The sequence below is a fragment of the Megalobrama amblycephala genome, linkage group LG24 (assembly GCF_018812025.1).
Source record: "Megalobrama amblycephala isolate DHTTF-2021 linkage group LG24, ASM1881202v1, whole genome shotgun sequence".
NCBI classification, from domain to species: domain Eukaryota; kingdom Metazoa; phylum Chordata; class Actinopteri; order Cypriniformes; family Xenocyprididae; genus Megalobrama; species Megalobrama amblycephala.
In genome coordinates this window covers 26,180,459-26,200,315 of record NC_063067.1, presented here as the reverse complement: position 1 = coordinate 26,200,315, position 19,857 = coordinate 26,180,459, and the positions used below count along the sequence as shown (strand labels likewise).

Sequence of the window (19,857 nt, the reverse complement as noted above, 5' to 3'; positions counted from 1 at the left end):
GATTGAGAATCACTTTGAAGCAGCCTGAAGCGATGTTGTGCATTCTACAAGCTTGCGCAACAGTGCAGGCTGCTTCAAAGTGATTCTTGTGACTTTGCAATACGCAGCGCTCTTTGTGAAATATCCACAACATCTTTGCAGCGCACGTGGGAATGTCAACGGGAGTAAACAGTTCTGACACACACATAACGAGCAGGTACGAAACACGTAGGGCGAGGGGAGATTTTCCACTTGTTAATCAATCGCGGATAGTTTCATTATCTTGGGTGGATACAAAAGTATGAGAGGATAAAAATAATAAAAGCATAAATGCATCTCCAAATATATTTGGGCGGCCGTTAACATACCCGGGCGGCTCCGCCCAAGTAAAGTCTCTGTGTGGAAAGCACTGTGATGGAATAGGTTAGTTGTGTTGCCAGTCTTGTTTTTCACCGTCCGATGACATATTTTACAGATCGTTTTAATCTGCGCCAGGTCGCTTTTCAAACCACCAAACTACTTCCATAGTCATGCTACCTTTTTTGTCAACAATTTCATCATTTTTGGATAATAACTCGAGGTTAGTTTCACTTTCGTCGCTGCTTCCATTCATTTTTGTCGTCCTTGTGTCGAGTTTGCTTTGCAAAGAGCAAAGACTTTTCTCTTTGACGTTAAAATTAAAAGCTGCACGCTGATTGGCTGTTGATGCATATTTCTGCTCTATGATTGGCTCTTATATTAATCCATATAGAGTAAAAATGCCTAGAGCTTATCTTTATCGACATATTTTATCGCGATTCGATACGATATCATTTATCGGCACAGCCCTACAATACTCCACTCTACTGTAATAATAACACAGAGGAAAAAACATAACTGTTTGTTTTACAGTTATGTAACGTAGCAAACCGGACCCACAGTTATTTTGTAAACTCCCATGTTAGCCGAGCACAAACGTGAATAGCTGATAATGCATTACATTTTGTAAACAAAAGTCATGCTCCATCCTTGATCATTATTCCAACTAATAAGACAGACAAGCTGCATTAATTGACACATTTTTAGACAATATTGGACCCACATCTGAATAGCAGCACTACAGAAATGCGAGTTAGCCGGTTTGCAGGAGACATACAGACTAGGGTGTGTTACACAACATAACATACAAAACTATGAATTTTGAACTATCGCTAGAAAATATAAACATCAAATATTAATCATACTTACAGGGTGAGATTCAGAGGAGCAAGCTGGTCCAAATAAACTGGGCACTGATCCATATTTTAAAGGGTTAGTTTACCCAAAACCAAAAATTATGTCATTAATGACTCACCCTCATGTCGTTCCAAACCCGTAAGACCTCCGTTCATCTTCGGAACACAGTTTAAGATATTTTAGATTTAGTCCGAGAGCTTTCTGTCCCTCCATTGAAAGTGTTTCTACGGTAGACTGTTCATGTCCAGAAAGGTAATAAAACATCATCAAATGCTAATACTCTAATGATAGTAGAAAGTTTACATGTAGGTGTAGTGTTCCTTATAGTCAACAGAATGTCTAAAGTGGACCATTGAAATAAAGTGTTACCAGTTTTATGTATTAACCCCTTAGGGATGAAACCCAGTCAAACTTTGAACCAGTGGTTCAACTGGATTTGCTAGTGATCTGAATCCAAAGTGAATGTGAATGGGAGTAATCTGTAGTAGATTAGTGTTTGTATTAAATTAAAGAATTCTTAAATTACAATCATGCCGAGCAGCAAGCTTCATATAACAACAGATTGTATAATTCATTCAGGCAGATACCAAGGGGACTCAGTTCCTCTTAGTTTAGAGGAAATGGTTGTGTTAGTCCTAGAGGGAAATCTTACAGTCTCAATCATTAACGAGATCAATCTTAATAGGGAAATAGTCTCACATCTTCTCCACTGCGCACATGCTCTGCTATCTACACTCTAATGTGAAAGTAACACACCTTGCATGCAAATACATACGTTATACCCAGACAGAGAAGAGTGTGCCTTGCAGCTGTGTCAGATCAATACATCATTAGCTCGGTCCTCTTTCTGCAGTCCCTGTTCTTCCCTGCTTACATCAGCACTTTTACACCATCTACAGCCTCCACCCAAAAGCACACATTTTTATCAAAGCTACCAATTCTTTTTCATCTCCTCTAATTGATTAATATCAAGCCACTGTGTTAAAACAACACACAGATGAAAACTTGACGATGGGTGAAGATAGAAAGATCAAAGAGGTGATGAGGGGAATTTAACAGAGAGCAGAAAGACATGAAGAAAAATGAAAGAGTCTGTGTTGCTGCGACAAGGGATAGTAAGAAAGAGATGGAGAGACCAGAGCAGAGAGCAGGGGGGAGGTGTGGAGTCAGTGAAATTAACGTGTAATCGTGCTGTAGGCGCTCAAGCCTTCAGCGTCGTGTTGACTGATGGTGCCGCATGCTGCAGAGAGATAATTACTGCCTGCACTTACTGTGTGAACAATACATGCATAAAACACCTGTATACTTCTCATTAGACAATGTTACAACAGGTTCTCTTTCAGTAAACAACATCACTTCATTCCAAAACCTCCATAAAGGCTATGTTAAAGGTTATGTTTTTATTCTCTCTGTTATTTTTGGTCTGTTTTTGCACACAAAAGGTATTCTTGTCGCTTCATAAAATTAAGGTTGAACCACTGCAGTCACATCAACTGTTTTAATAATGTCTTTAGTACATTAGTACCTGGACTCCTGAAAAAGTCGGTTAAATTGCAGTCTATGGACGAGTCATATACCTCTCGGATTTCATCAAAAATATCTTAATTTGTGTTCTGAAGATGAATGAAGGTCTTAATGGGTGTGGAACGAGGGTGAGTAATTAATGACAGAATTCTTCATTTTTGGGTGAACAACCCTTTAAAGGAATATTCTATAGCATTTATGGCATTACGTTGATTGAAAAAAAAGGAAAAAAAAGTGAATTTCTTTAAAAAAACAAAACAAAAAAAAAACTAGAAATCTGGGTTACAGAGAGGCACTATAAGGAAGTGCATTAAAATACTTACCGTTTCAAGACTTAATGTGTGTGAACATAAGTCATAAGACATGAAATAATTACTTGAAGATTTTCAGTTAACTTGAATTTCAATAATTGAACAACACGTTCATGGTTCTCTGATGTTGGTTAAGGGTTACATGACATGAAGTAAACAATTTAAGTCTTATTTTGATTGTTTTTATTTTAAAATTATTTATATGGCTGCTTATTACTATTATTATTACATTGCAATTATAATTGCTATAACTTTAAAAAAAAAAACAATTGTTTTGTAAAAAAAAAAAAAAAAAAAAAAAAGAATACTCCGTAATTATAGGCCTAATAATTATTTTATTTTACACTGCAAGTTACACTACTAATATTTATGTATTTAATTCTTTACTTTCAAACATTCAAGCTTTTATTTTGGTAGAACACTGGTGAAGTGCAGTAAACTTCTATCCGCAGAAATTTTGGTAATGGTGCTAATGTGTGAATAAAGTAAACCAAGTGCACATTGCGTTCCTGTAATAAAGGTTAAACTCACTGCACATGCAGAGATGGAGTTTGTGAGAAGGTTAGTTTTAAAGTTAAACAACATTTAGACAAAAAAGACTTTTGAGTCTTTTTTAAAAAGCTTAATGCTGGTCGCTATTCACTCAGTGGCGGAGCCAGAGGGGTGTCCGGGAGGCACTGAAACATCTGATTGGCCACCCTGGGTGCCACTCCAAAATTTGGTTCGCTACTTTCATTTCACCTCCTGTTGAAAAAAAAAGCATTTATTTTGACATGTGGCAGCGCAGCACAGTGTTAATGTATTAGTATTGAACATTAAGAGAATATTAACACTAGCTGCCATTCACTGCCAGAAATAAGGACGAGCGTGAGCGGGACATTTCTTAAAAATTCCCTTTTAAGGTCCAAAAAAGAAAGAACGGCATAGACCAATTTGGAGCAGACGTCACCTGCAGCTGCACACATATAGTGGTGGCAGTAACAAGTAGAGATCGACCAATATATCGATTTACTGATATTTTCTTCTATTATGTAAGAGTATGTATATTCAATTGTTCTTCAAGTGTTCCAATGTGACAGGTCATGTTGACACGTTTGTGGTTAGATATTGGATGCCTGCCAAGTTTCAACGAAGCGAAGATATTCCTCAGAATTGATGTTCTTGTGCACATGATGTACATTTTCCTGCCTATAATATTTTGTATTCCAATGAAAGGGGATATTTGAAATGTGTTGATGTTACTATTCTGTGGTTCTGACAAAGGTGTTAAACCCACTCTTTGGGTGCTATTTTTATCTGATAATGTCAATGGTCACGGGACCATAAAATTACCCAATGACTGTCGGGATAGCAGGAAACCATAAAATGTCATAAATTTTCTAAATTCTCCAAAACAACGGAAAGGTTTAAGCTGACCTCTCTTATCTATCCAAACAGACCAAAACATAAGTTTGAGTGGGATGTAAGTTTTCCTCTGCTTATGGTATAAAACCGACTGGGTCTTTGATAGTTTAGCCTTTTCTCTTTTTCTTTGCTCTTTTTGCTTCTCGCATCTCTTCTGCATCTTCTGCTTTTGCTTCTTCTCTCCTACCTCTCATTTCACTCTCTTAATTTTGTTCCTTCCTTCTCTATATTCTGATCTTCATCTGTTAGATACAATGCTCTAGATTTTATTATTAACTATTAATTACTTGATTAATTTGTTTCTCTCTATAATTTCTACTTAATAAATTTGTTATTCCTTATTCAAATAGGAATGATCTCTGACATAATCATTGCTGGACTGCCTGGATCTCATTTTCTCAAGTTTTTGCATCATTAACATTAGTGTTGCTGCTGATGCTTTTTATAAATAAAATTATTTTTGTAATATGAAGATTAAAATTAACAAAATTTAATGGTGTATAAATAAGATTTGTTTTGCTTTCTATGCAAGGAGGGAGTGACCGTTATAAATAAAATGGTTTGTTCAGTTCAGTGGAGTTGTAATCGTGTCAAAAACAGAAGTATAATAGTAAATAAATATCAGTTCTGCATATCAGTTTTCGGGCACATAAAAAACACAAATTATCGGTATTGGTTCTAAAAAAAAATCAACATTGGTCGATAACTAGTAACAAGGGGAGGGAAATGGCCAAAATCCACAGAATAAGAGAATGAATAAGTCGGAATCATAATGCAAAAAATATAGTCTTGATTTTTATACAATACCGTCATTGAAGATGCCCTTTGAGCTAAACGCAGACATTTATGTTGCAAGTCACAGACTGAACTGATCAAACCTGCAATGATTAGTCTACTATTAAAGCTTGAATTTGATGTAAACAGTATTCACATATGCAGTTTATAGGGAAAATACATACATTAGAGGTATGCAACCTTACTTTCATGTTATAAGTTAAACAGATGTTATATTAAACTTAGTGTTGTCAACATTTTGGAAATTGTTTTTGTGTTCATTGAGATATTGTTTAAAAAGCTACTTTTCAAAGGGGTGTATTCATTTACGCTGAGCACTGTATTTCCAATCATAGTAACCTTGACAACAAGCTACAACAACCCAATTTTCCTCAAATGTGCTTTATAATTAATTAGAAAAAGAAAAGAAAAGAAAAGAAAAGAAAAATACTCAACTTCACTGTAACACACTGTACTGTCACCAAATTCAGTTCATATGTCATTGCTCTCCTGCTGGTTGTACTGGAACACCTAGTCTGATAAAAAAAACGCAAAACTTTTATGATTATTTATTATCAAACAAAATCAATAATTTCACTGCTTTTAGTATAAATATGAAATAAATTGTAATGCCATCAAATTCAATAAGCAATTATCATGCTAAAGCTGTTTTAAGTATGTAAGCTGTGTACCAAGTAGCCTTTGTGTGCTACTTGCCAGAGTAAGTGTTGTAGTACCTATGACCAGCAGGAGAGCAGAGACGTATGAACTGAATTTGGTGACAGTACAGTGTGTTACAGTGAAGTTATTGAGTATTTTTCATAATATAAAATGAGCAAAAGTATTTTGGGTTTTGCACTTTTCAGACAGTCCCTTCAGACTTGCCTCTCCCAGCCGACTGCTCATAGAGCCCAATTTATATATTATAAAGCACATTTGAGGAAAATTGGGTTGTTGTAGCTCGTTGTCTAGGTTACTGTGAATGGAAATAGCTGCATGTGTGTTTTAAGCACTGACTGCATTTCTTTATATTTGAGTCCAACAACTCTATGAGCCACGCATTATTTCTGTGCATTATTAATGTATGGAGCTTACTGAAAAACTACTGCCAGCCAGCGGGACATTAAAGGGGAAGTGTTTGTCCGAGCTCACAACAGGTTTCTCGGGGGAATGTTAAAATTTTGCGAGGGAACGCAAAAACACTCCTCCATCCCATTTTTTTTTTTCAACCACCATGTCCCTTTTGGGCCTCCGTAGAAATTAACCAAGCGCATTCGTAAATCAAATAGCTGCATTTCTCTTGCGTCTCTCAGAAATTAGCTTTGTCAATAGCAGGCTACAATCACCTAAAACACTACATCGTACAGATTTTGTATTATTTTATTTGATATGTGTATTTAAATGTTCAAAATGTTGTACTATATAATTATGCGCGATAGCATGTCAAATGGCCTCTGTGCGTCTTTTCTACTTAGCCTGATGTTTCTATCTATTTAAAAGTTGTACGATATGATCGTCATTCAATCAATAAATAGCTCAGCGGTTACATGCAGTGTAGGTCTTACAAAGCTGTCTTGGCTTATGATAGCATGAATGGTACATCTCTATAGCGACGGATTTCGGCTTCGGGCTAAACTATAACAGGACCTTTCGGGTTTGGGTCGGGTCAAACGATCTAAGGTACGGGCAGGGTTCAGGCCTCAGTTTAAAACCTGTGCAGACCTCTAACATACATAGCAGTTACAGCATGAAATAATATTTAAACCTATAACATTTTACATAAATAACTTTTAAACATAGCCTATAACATTTTCATTTCACAATTCTGACTTTTTTTTTCTTGCATTTGCTTGTTTATATCTCCTAGTTTGGACTATGTAACTCTTTCTGAGGGGAAAAAAGGCCAGAATTGCGAGATACTGAGATATAGCTAAACTCAGATTTGCAAGAAAAAAGCCAGAACTGTGAGGTGTAAACTCGAAATTAACTTTTTTTTATTCTTTTATTCTGTGGCTTCCACAGACCGTTATTGCAGAACTGTCATTTTCTGCCACCAGGTTGGCTCCGCCCACAAAAACGTCATTGCTGTTTGCAAACACAAAATAGGTCAATAGGTTGATTGCACATGACATCACAGGGTGGCGCGAAATGCGGATGAACCGCAGGAAGTGATTTTCTACATAGGGAAGCACCACGAAAAGCCTGTGTTTGCATTGTTTACAGTTGGTGTAATCGATCATACCGAGAAACCACAAGGAGCCTTTATCATGTTCCAAAAGTTGTTGTTCATCAGGGGGGAAAAAATGCAAGAAATTGACTGAAAAATGCAGTACAAAGTGGCTTGTAATCTTGCCGAGTGCAGTGACCACAGTGTTTCCCATACATTAACTAGACTGTGTCAACCCACCACATTCTAATTTGTCCCGTCACAGTCTCAAAATGAACCAGAAATGTCCGGAATATATTTTATTATCTCACAAAAGTGAGTACACCCCTCACATTTCAGCAACCATTTTAGTATATCTTCTCAAGGGACAATACTATAGAAATGAAAATTGGATATATTTTAGAGTAGTCAATTTGCTGCTTGTATAGCAGTATAGATTTACTGTCCTCTGAAAATAACTCAACATACAGTTGTTGTCATACCATTATTGTCAAAATAGCTGGCAACAAAAGTGAGTACACCTTAAGTGATAACAGCTGTATGTCGTTTAACCATGCAAAGCTTATGTCATATTCATCATGTTCATGTTTTTGTCTGCTTGACAGGACTATACAAATGTATGTATCTTGTATTAGAGCAGTTAAAATTTGGTGCTTTGAGTACAATTCTCTCATACTGATCACTGGATGTTCAACATGGTACCTCATGGCAAAGAACTCTCTGAGGATTTGATAATTAGAATTGTTGCTCTCCACAACGATGGCCTAGGCTATAAGAAGATTGGTAACACCATGAAACTGAGTTACAGCACAGTGGCCAGGGTCATAGAGACAGGTTTTCCAAGACTGGTTCCACTCAGAACAGGCCAAAGAAGTTGAATCAAAGAAGTTGAGACCTTGTGCTGTGCATCAGGTGCAGAAGCTGGCTTCAAAAAACAGATGCATGAGTGCTGCCAGCATTGCTTTAGAGGTTGCAGAAGCGGAAGGTCAGCTTGTCAGTGCTCGTCCCAGAAGGAAGCCTCTTCTGAAGCTGGCTCATAAGAAAGCCCGCAAACAGTTTGCTGAAGACAACCTGTCCAAGAGTATGAATTACTGGAACCATGTCCTGTGGTCTGATGAGACCAAGATAAACTTGTTTGACTCAGATGGTGTCCAGCATGTGTGGCTACGACCTGGTGAGGAGTAACAAGAAAACTGTGTCTTGCCTATAGTCAAGCATGGTGGTGGTAGCATCATGGTCTGGGGCAGCATGATTGCTGCTGGTACTGAGCTCTGCTTCATTGAGGGAAACATGGATTCCAACATGTACTGTGACATTCTGAAGCTGAACATGATGCCCTCCCCTCAGAAACTGGGCCGAATGGCATGATAATGACACGATAATGACACCAAACAGACCGCCAAGATGACAACTGCCAGCTGAGGAAGCTGAAGGTGAAGGTGATGGAGTGGCCAAGTATGTCTCCAGACCTGAACCCTATTGAGCACCTGTGGGACATCCTCAAGTGGAAGGTGGAGAAGCACCATGTGTCTAACATCCAGCATCTCCGTGATGTCATTATGGAGGAGTGGAAGAGGAACCCAGCAACCTCTGCAGCATGCTGGCAGCTCTGGTGAATTCCATGCTCAGGAGGATTAAGGCAGTGCTAGATAACAATGGTGCTCACACAAAATACTGACACTTTGGACACAGTTTTGACATGTTCACTTAGGGTGTACTCACTTTTGTTGCCAGTTATTTAGACAATAATGGCTGTATGTTGAGTTATTTTCAGAGGACAGTAAATCTGTACTGCTATACAAGCTGTACATTGTCTACTCTAAAGTATATCCAATTTTCATTTCTATAGAATTGTCCCTTGAGAACATATAATAAAATGGTTGCTGAAATGTGAGGTGTGTACTCACTTTTGTGAGATATTGTAAATAAATATATATGAACTGAACAGGAAATATAACGTCTCTTAATATCCCCGTAGCAGATGAATAGCTCCGAGCGAAAGGAGCTAGTTTTGTGTACATAAGAACAAAGCACACTAACGGGGGCACAGTGGGCAGTCATTCTCCCTCAGTAGCGGAGTCAAATGGAGAATCAAATGCTTGAAGTGTTACAAAGCAATTTAGGCATATAACCTCATCTAGGTTTAACTTAAATCTAACAATGCATCTATAATATGGTTTGCTAAAAATAACGCATAAAACAGACAGAGTTCAGCTAATGTACTGTATGTTGTATGTTGTATGTTTCAGTCAATGGATACGCATTCTGGCTTCTCAATACATTACAACAAAAGCAATGACAGGGTTACAGACTACTATGACTAAATATTGCGACCTATTTTTCTGCTTTTGCGTCTAAATTTTTTTAGAGGTCGCACTGGTGTAACCACCACCACATCGCACAACTGATAAGAGCTGACATTTCTGTTTCATATGAGAAACAACAAGTAGCATGAAACGGTGCTACTCGTTTGAGCTGTGCAGCGTGGATCGTTTATGAGCACTGAGCAACTATAGACAGCGCAGCGCGAGCTCAGCGCACGCCGATCTCGATCATGTGATGCTGCTTACTACACACTGTTGGGAGATCCAGTGAGAAAGAGTTTGAATTCGCCACAAAATTAATAACATTGCTGTGAGATCTAGTGGGAAGCATTCAAATTCAGTGCAGAATTCCCTGCTATAAACCACAGATATCAGATCAAATAGTGCTGACGTGGAAAACAGGACAAACACTGTGCCACGAACAAGTTAAGGTTCTCCAGTCCACAAATCACCATGGATTTAATGTAGTAATGCTTACTGAATCTATGGTATTGTGGCAGAAATACTTGAATGCTTTTACATTAATTTCAGGGTTCATGCAAACTTTTAAGTGAATTCAAGCACTTTAATGGACTTCACACATTTTCCAGCACTTAAATAAATATTCCAGTACTTAATTAAATATTATCAAATTTTAATTTGATGACTTGTAAAACTAAAAGTTTAAACATGAAGGAAAACTAACACTTCTAGGCAAACAAAATTTTTTTTAAAGAAAAAGACATGAAATTACAACTAGATGGCGGCAGAGAAACACTTATTGACTCCCTAATATATGGAAAGTAAGAAAAGTCTAATGAAAAACAAAAACTTCTTCAAATTGTGATGAATTACACAGAAAGCAAGTAAAAAGCACATATTGTTATCACTGAAGCACTGAACTCAGTGCTTTACTGTCAAATTTCCAATGAATAAACATGTAATATTATTAGTAACTGCACTTATTAATGCAAAACAATTGTAATATGATTAAATTAACTTTATGATTTAAAAAAAAAAAACTGCGCCAACAAATCAGGTGCTGGCGCCACCTTCTGTAGAACTTAGTGGCACCGGTGCCACTGCTCTCAAATGTTAATCTGGAGCCCTGGATGATCAAAAAAATGTGGACAAAATAGACATTCTTTGTAAACTTGGCCTACTGTGAGTGCTGTATACTCGTATATTAGCAGTAATTTACGCCGTCATCACCTCAGTGGGGATACTCCGATCGATCGGCCAGAGATCGGTATCGGCCGATAATCATATTTTATGACTCGATCGGTACTCACTAACTTGGCCGATCTCACGAACCGATCGCAATTTGATGACGTCAGCGCGTGAGTGTGAGGACGCGCGGGAACATAGCGCTGCAGTCATGTCGTCACCTGTGTGGAATTTCTATGACGTTGCGAGAAACAATGAAAAATTCGCGATTTGCCGTGTATGTTCTAAAGAAATCTCTCGTGGAGGAGTATTGTTCAAAACGTTCAATACGACGAACCTGATTCGGCACCTGAGAACAAGCCACCGCGAGACTTATGCTGAATATGAAAAACTGGCAACTGCAAAAAAGGCAACGGTAACAACTAGTAATACGACTCTCACTCAGCCATCCATTACAGACATTCTGAAAAAACATGAACTTTACACACCAGACAGCAAGAAAGACTGCTTCATTTTGTTTGTTTGTTTTTTTCTGTGCAGAAACACCATTTTAAAGGCATATTAAAATATTCACTGTATAATGAATAATTGTTGTGATTTAGTGCCCTGTTAAAACTATAGTTGCATTACATACATTACCATAAAAATGGAACAAAAATATAATAAAGGCAACATCTATAGTATTTTTTTATCTGGAAAAAAGGTGATCAAAGAGCTTACAAATCAGTGAAGCATTGAAATCGGTACTCGGTATCGGCTGATCACCATGACAAGAAAACGGTACTCGGTATCGGCTGCCAAAATCCTGATCGGAGCATCCCTACACCTCAGTGTTGATAGCGTGCAAGCACAGGTATAGTACCTGTACAGGACCTGAACAGCACACATTGCAATATGTTTAAACTAAACTCATTAAAGCTTTGCCAATTTCAACTTTTAAGAGCCAGAAGAAACGAAAGAGTACTCGAGCGCGCTGTGAGATGTGTGTGTACACTCATCTGAAGCATCTCAGACATTGCGCAAATACGGAGTTATCTTTCAAGTTTTGCGCTTGAACAGACAAATTCACACAAAAATGATGTCAACATGCCCATCTTGGTGATTATCATGTGTGTTCAATGTGTACTAGTGGTTCAATGGATCATAAAACTCACGGTTCGAATCATATTACGGTTTTCGAGCCACAGGTCAGATCATTTTTCGGATCAGCAAAAAATAAAAAAATAAATAAATACAAATATATATATATATATATATATATATATATATATATATATATATATATATATATATATATATATATATTTTTTTTTTTTTTTTAAAGAAAAATGTAACTTTGCTTCCCATTTATAATTTAAAGTGCACTTTAATAATTTGATACCACAGCAAAAAATCTCCTAATTAATAAAGATCAAACATTATTAAAGACAAAATGAACAGACAGTAAAAATAATACAAATTAAAACAGAGAAAAATACTTATTTTCCAGAAAAATCTGTGCATTGTCTTAAAGTGACAGCAGCCTAATATTCCTTCTGTGATTTTAATGTTAATCAAACAACAAAAGATAACCAAATCACTCACTGCTCTTGATTGAATAGCTTGTGTTAACTTTAATCTTTAATTTATACAGTCAAATAGGCTGTTATTTTACATTTGATTACTTTATTCAATTTCTGTACCTGAAAACAGTTAGACCTACCTGAAAAGCACGGTTTATTTTATTTGTATTTTTGCTCTATTGTATTTATTTGTGCTGTTGCTTGTGGTTAGATTATTTGTTCTTATTTTCTTTATTTTTATTTGACAGTAGTCCTTTTTTCCCTGAACATAGCACATACCGAACTGCACCGAAACCGTGACTCTAAAACTGATACAAACCAAGCCGTGAGTATTTAAATTTATATTTTAACTATGTAGATAATAATAATAACTGTACATAATAATTATGTATTACAGGCCCCCACTAATTATTCTAGACATAACTTAAAGGTGCCCTCGAATGAAAAATTGAATTTATCTTGGCATAGTTAAATAACAAGAGTTCAGTACATGGAAATGGCATACAGTGAGTCTCAAACTCCATTGTTTCCTCCTTTTTATATAAATCTCATTTGTTTAAAAGACCTCCGAAGAACAGGCGAATCTCACCATAACACCGACTGTTACGTAACAGTTGGGGTGTACGCCCCCAATATTTGCATATGCCAGCCCACGTTTCCAACATTATAAAAGGTATTAGACAAGGGCAGCCAGTATTAACGTCTGGATGTGCACAACCAAATCATCAGACTAGGTAAGCAAGCAAGAACAATAGCGAAAAATGGCAGATGGAGCAATAATAACTGACATGATCCATGATAACATGATATTTTTAGTGATATTTGTAAACTGTCTTTCTAAATGTTTCGATAGCATGTTGCTAATGTACTGTTAAATGTGGTTAAAGTTACCATCGGTTATTACTGTATTCACGGAGACAAGAGAGCCGTCGCTATTTTCATTTTTAAACACTTGCAGTCTGTATAATGCATAGACACAACTTCATTCTTTATAAATCTCTCCAACAGAGTAGCATTAGCCGTTAGCCACGGAGCACTATCAAACTCATTCAAAATCAGAAGTAAACAATATAACAGTATACAATACTCACATAATCCGACGCATGCATCCCGCATACATGACGAACACTTTGTAAAGATCCATTTTGAGGGTTATATTAGCTGTGTAAACTTTGTTAAGGCACTGTTCAAGGCAAGCGCGAGCTCTGTGGGCGTGGACCACGGGATTTAAAGGGCCGCAGCATAAAATCAGCGCGTTTATAATGATGCCCCAAAATAGGCAGTTAAAAAAATTTATAAAAAAAAAATCTATGGGGTATTTTGATCTGAAACTTCACAGACACATTCAGGGGACACCTTAGACTTATATTACATCTTTTAAAAACATAATCTAGGGCACCTTTAATTCAACAAAGGTAACCACTTTTGCTACATATTTTTGATGGTTCAAATGTATACTCTACTGACCATTTATGAACTATGTTGTATGAATGTGACTAATGTGCCCTGCGATCACCATTCATCTATGCAACCAATAAATTACTACTAGAGCACAAAATTGTTTACTAGAGAACAAATTTCTTCATTGATCTAGTCACTTAATTTTGCTCTCAAAATGCACCAGATTTATGCATTTAAATTTAAAATGTACAAAACTTTCTTACGGGGGGCATGTCCCTGGACTCAAAACCAATTTCCACACAACAACAAAATCCTGTGGGAAACTCTGGACCACTTGGAAAGTTAATACTTGCATATGCAACCATTGCTCAAACAAGTAGTATGCCCCGTATAGTCATCACCTTAACACAGTCTTTTTTTCTGGATTCAAGTTTGTATCCGGTTTATATTAGCACCTTTAGAAAATATTCTCTTAGTCTTACATTTTTGTTCTTTGCTTGAGATGTGCAAATCACAAATGTAATCAAGTCTTCTATTAGACAAGTTACGGCCACTAAATGGCAATATTTGTAATCAGCACTCAACGCCTTATTGGAATTTCTTGGTGCTTGGATTCAGCAACTTGAACCCCTTAAATGAGATGGATATCAATTCTCATACACTTTGTACAATAAAATAAAATAAAAACATTTGGAAAAATTCAACACTGTCAGTTTGTTTATAACCCAACAAAATTGACGAAAAACTGTAAACAATATTCTCAAACAAAATATTACATTCAATAACTTGAATACTCAGAATTTGTGTTGTACAGAATGTGGCTCTGAATTTTCACTTTTCAATTTCAAATAAACTCAATAGTCTTTTGAGTTGGGTGAATTAAATGCTCAAGATTCAATGATTCGGTTAACCTGAGTTCATGAATCAAACGATTCAGTTCAAAGAACTATCAATTCTTTTCTAATAGTTCAGTTCAAAATCTTTCATTGAAAATCCTGGAGGGAGGCAGATCTCAATGAGTTCACGTCCTGTTTGTCCAAAAGCAAAAAGGAAAAGAATTCCCCTTACCAGTTTGATGGCTCAAAAACAGTTCATCAAGCAAAACAGTTCATCAAGCAAAACAGGTCCGTAGTTGCATCTCATGAGTCCTGCACGAATCAGGAAAACTTGTCACAGACAATATCATCAATCTAAATAAATAAATAAATAAAGCCTTGTAAAAACAAGGCAGAAAAATAATAAATCTTAAATACACTTTATGACACTTCATTAACTCGTTATCATATTCATGCATGAACTTTAGCCTTAGTGCTATTACTACGGCTCGCATTGTATTTGCACGGCCTATGTAAGTTTAATACATTCATATCGATTTGCTATCGCGTTTGTAACACTTCTCTTGCATAACATCAAGTTAATGTTTAAAATGTGACTCACCATGGCAAGAAATTGATATTAATTCAAACAAGGAAGTTCATTCACGGCGCTGCGATGCTCCGTGGGTCTGCATCGGCCTCTATTTCATGAATCTCCGCCTCGTCTTCTCACTCCAGCGACAGCTTCTTTATGTTATGTTATCTGTTCAGAAATGTAATCTTTCTGTTGTTTTTAATCACTTTTCTCTCTGAATTGGTTATTTATGCGGAGAGTTTATGGAAATCGCTCCATGCAGCCGACTCCTTTCTAGGGAGTTCAAGTTCTTTCTCTCATACACTCAGAAAACAGCGCGTAAGCGGAACTTAAACTGATTCGCTGCTTCTATTGACTCTTAAAAGAGCCATCTCTGTAAGTTAACATGTGGATAAACTTAATTTTTTCTTAAATTTACTTTTACTTTTCTCTTAACCTTTTGTTATTTTAATCTCTTCACTGGTAGCCTAGGTTAAGCCCCGTTCACACCGCTAACGACTTTTTCGCTGCATGTCGCTTGTCTCTGTACTGTGAAGTCGCTTGTGGGCGTTCCTAGTGCTGTCGCTCTAATATCATTGGTAGACTGCACGTCTGATCATATCTATAGAAAATGCAATCACAAATGATAAATAAAACTAAGAAACCATTCTAATTTGACAAGGAATTAGATTTAAAATAATTAAAAGTAACAGTCTGCTGTTGTAGAGTGTTGTGACTGCAGAGCTCAGTGCATTAAATCATTAACTAGATTAACGATCGGTCTATCAACAAATTAAGCTCACTTCATACTGTCAAAAAATACTAAAACATCATTCGAATTTGACAAATAATCAATTTTCTTGTCCCTAATAATCAACACAATGCAGGGGAAACTAATATGAACTGCAGCAGTGCTAAACTGCTCACATCATCATATAATTAACACAAAATGTATGAATCAAACTCACAAAACTGCCGACAGTTTCTTTTCCACGCATTGTTTTATTATATCCATGTATGTACAGTCAAATCATATAAAACAGTGAAATCGCTTCGGAGCTATGTCCTGTCTGTCTTGCCTGCGCTCGAGACGGTGACATGAGCTCCAGAGAGCTCCACTCCTATTGGTTGTCGCTCGTGAAATTCGCTCCTGATTTGCATAAAGTTGAAATATCTGAACTTTTGCCGCTTGTCTCCCGTCGCTTGACACGCCTACATTCTGTCGCCAACGGTCACTGTCGCTGGTTGGTCGCCGGAAGTCGCCAGCGCTCCATTGAAATGAATGGGATCCTGTCGCTTTGTGGGATCGTGTCGCTGGCGTTGTGAACGGGGCTTTACCAGGGTTACAATTATATGACTTTCATTTTAGGCTGAACTATCCCTTTAAGAAGATCTCCTCACGAAAAAGGAAAGAATGAGCCTACGGTCTTCCACGATTCATATTCTTTCTGAAAAAAAGGCTGCTAGCACATGAGGCTGCTAGCACATGAGGCAGTATATAATGCGGTATATTATGGATACACTACGTGCCCAATTTAAACGCATGTGACGCCACAGAATCAGTGACGTCATAGTGCAGCCCAGGAGCTCCGCGTTCCATGCAGCATAAAACTTCGCTCTCACGCTGATCGCTTTTCAGTTCAGTGTGAATCCGAGCAGAAGCGAAGACTGTGAGCAAACACTCGAAATCTCTCCACACACAACGACTGCGAGTTTTAAAGCGCTTCATTATAAGCACTAGAGTTTCTCCTGTGTTTGATTGTGTGGCGCTCAACTCTAACTGTCCTGTGTGTAACACTTTGACAGCTGAAAGAGTAGCAGCTATGGAGAACAGCCCGACAGGTAAATATGCCACATTTTCAGACGTAACAAACTTAATTTTGTGAAATTCTTTAATTTTCCATATATAATTTTAACACACACACATGAAAAAATACTATAGTAATTTATAGTAAAAACTATAGTGTTTTTGAACCATACTATAGTAGATTGTAGTATACTGTTTATATTATAGTATTTACAACACTTTGCTAATGGATGCTACAGCATACTGTAGTATTAACTATAGTGAACTGTAATAAATACTGTAGTATACTTTCGTTTTTACTACAGTAAACTGTAGTGTATTGTAGTATAATACACCCTATAGTTGTAGAAAACTTAGTAGAGAATTGGGTAAAGTAACTTGTTTATATTACTATAGTTGTTATATTACCACAAAAACAAATTAATTCAAGTACTTTAATATAGTATGGTTCAAAAACATTATAGTGTTTACTATAAATTACTATAGTTTTTTTTTCATGTGGGTTTTCATGTTTTATGGGGACATTCCACAGACATAATGATTTTATACTGTACAAACTGTATATTCTATCCCCTACCCTATAACATCCCCCTAAAACACAGAAAAATTGCTGCATTTATTTTTTAAATTTTCAAAAAATTCATTTTGTATTGACTTATAAGCTATTTTCATCATGGGTACCACAAAATGTCCCCGGTCAAAAATTACTATCTATAATGTGGGGACATTTAGTCCCCACCTAATTTAGGTTTACCAAGTACACACACATACAGTAGTGGCCATAAGTGGTGTCCAGACCTAGGAAAATTGACATCTTCTCCCTTTATTCAATTATTATTATAAAATTGTAAAACATTTCGTAAGAATATTGCATAGTTGTGCTTGGAGTTGGGCGTGCTTTCAGTTTTATTTGTGATAACGCAATGCCAAATTGTGCAGACATAATATTTGGCCAGGCTGTCCATACAAAGAAATTATGAACACATGGAAACAAGAGAGAATAACTTTGATAACTGATTATGATGTAGTCAATGTATGCATTTTCCTGTGAGCTTTTTTTGTTTTTCTATGATTTTCCTTTTTTTTTGCCAAATAGTTTTGTCACATAAATGCCTTAACCACAATTTAATGTATTTAGATTCTTCTCTTATATTTAAAATATTTAAAAATATATAACATATTTTCCTCATATTTTGATGGTTTAATCGAACTTGTAGGGTCATTAAATTGTTATTGTTTTGTTGTGGCATTTCGTGACTTTATGTAAAATGTTTGATTCATTAGTTCAATTTAAAGAAAACCAATGTATTAACCAGATTTTTTTTTTTAAACAAGCAGAAAGCAAGAAGAATAGCCTTTGTGCATTCTTAAGAAAATTGCTGACTTTTAAAAGTGACAATCAGTGTCAACGTCGAAGCAACCGAGTGGCTCCTCTTCAGCCTGGTCCATCCGGCCTCCAGCCAACGGCTCAACAGGATCAAACTGATTGTCAGCCGGGTCCATCCAGTGTCAAGCCAACGAGCTGTGATGCAAATCCAGATGATCCTGTGGCAGCTGAAGGTAGGTCTACTGTCATTTTAATTTTGTACTGTTTTTTTCACACTTCAAGTGTGGGTATTTATCTATTCCTTTGCAGCATGTTAGTTAATTTTGGAATCATGAAAAAGTTTATTCTTGGTGTACTCTACCTGAGTATTTGATGTCTAATATCTGGAGGTCATTTCTAACTCCTCTATTTCTGTTTCTGTTTTAGAAAAACAAACAAAAATTAAGAAGAAAGGCTTCTGTGCATTCGTGAGAAGAACGTGTCAGGCTGTAAAACATAAAATAACACAACACAAAAAGCACAACAAGGTGGATCCTCTTTGTCCACAGCCCGACACAGATTCAGCTGATCCTCAGCCGGATCCAGCCGTCCGTGAGATAACGGCTCTGCAGAATCCAGCTGATCTTCAGCTTAATCCAGCTGATCTTCAGCTTAATCCATCTGTCCTTGAGATAACACCTCTGCAGAATCCAACTAATGTTCAGACGGATCCAGTTGCGCATGAAATAATGCCTCTGCAGGATTCAACTGATGTTCAGACGGATCCAGTCGCTGAGCCAACAGCTCTGCAGGATCCGAATGATCTTCAGCTGGATCCATCCGTCCATGAACCCACGGCTCTGCAGGATCCAACTGATCCTCCAGAAGATCCGCAGCTTGGTTCTTCTGACCTTGATCAAGATCCAGCTGCTTCAATTATAACACCTGTCGTAGGACCATGTGGCCTTGTGCCAACGGGTCTGCAGGATCCAGATGATCCTCTTCCAGGCCCATCTGGCTCTGAGCCAAGATCTCCAAAATTTCCAGGCGCTGCTTCCAAGCGAAGACGTGTCGGAGATCAAACATGGTTTAGAACAGCCTCTTACCCGGGTCCATCTGTTCGTGAGTATTTTTCCATTTGCCAACTTTTTCTTGTTTTTTTTTTCTCTACTTATTGTGTCTAGATACTAGATATAAGTCTGTGTATTCATATTCTAATCCCTCATCTGGCATTCCAACCCCCAGTTTCACAGACAAGGCTTAAGATAGTACCAGACTAAAATGCATGTTTGAGCTGTTTCAACCAAAAGTAATTGGCTCTTGCACTGACATATGTTAAAATATGCCAGTTATTGTTTTGTCTCAAGATGCACACCAGTAATGATTTTTTCTAGGGTACGTTTATAAAGCTACTTAAATACTCTAATTAATAGAGGAATAGAGAGAAATTTTAAGCTAAGAGAAAAGGCGGGGTTGACATTGTTGCTATGGATGATGTCAACACGCTTACTAACCATGCCAACAGTGATTGGCTACTAGGGGAGGAGT

General features: G+C 37.0%; 1 protein-coding gene and 1 long non-coding RNA gene across 3 annotated transcripts in view; one reads left to right on the top strand and one right to left on the bottom strand.

Moving 5' to 3' along the window:
• LOC125259897 (PDZ domain-containing protein 4) overlaps positions 1-15,508 on the bottom strand; it is a 118,954-nt gene extending 103,446 nt beyond the window's left edge. Inside the window, exons 1-2 of one of the 2 annotated variants that reach the window (XM_048177895.1) lie at positions 15,245-15,508; positions 14,876-14,997 (exon numbers count right to left, since the gene is read on the bottom strand). The gene's annotated coding sequence lies outside the window, so the exon portion shown is untranslated. The remainder of the gene's footprint in view (positions 1-14,875; positions 14,998-15,244) is intronic. The other variant, XM_048177894.1, reaches the window with a different exon arrangement.
• Positions 15,509-16,931: 1,423 nt separating this feature from the next.
• LOC125259902 lies at positions 16,932-18,563 on the top strand. Its single transcript, XR_007182928.1, has 2 exons — positions 16,932-17,038; positions 18,342-18,563. It is a non-coding gene; the product is annotated as an uncharacterized LOC125259902 (long non-coding RNA).
• The last annotated feature ends 1,294 nt before the right edge of the window (positions 18,564-19,857 follow it).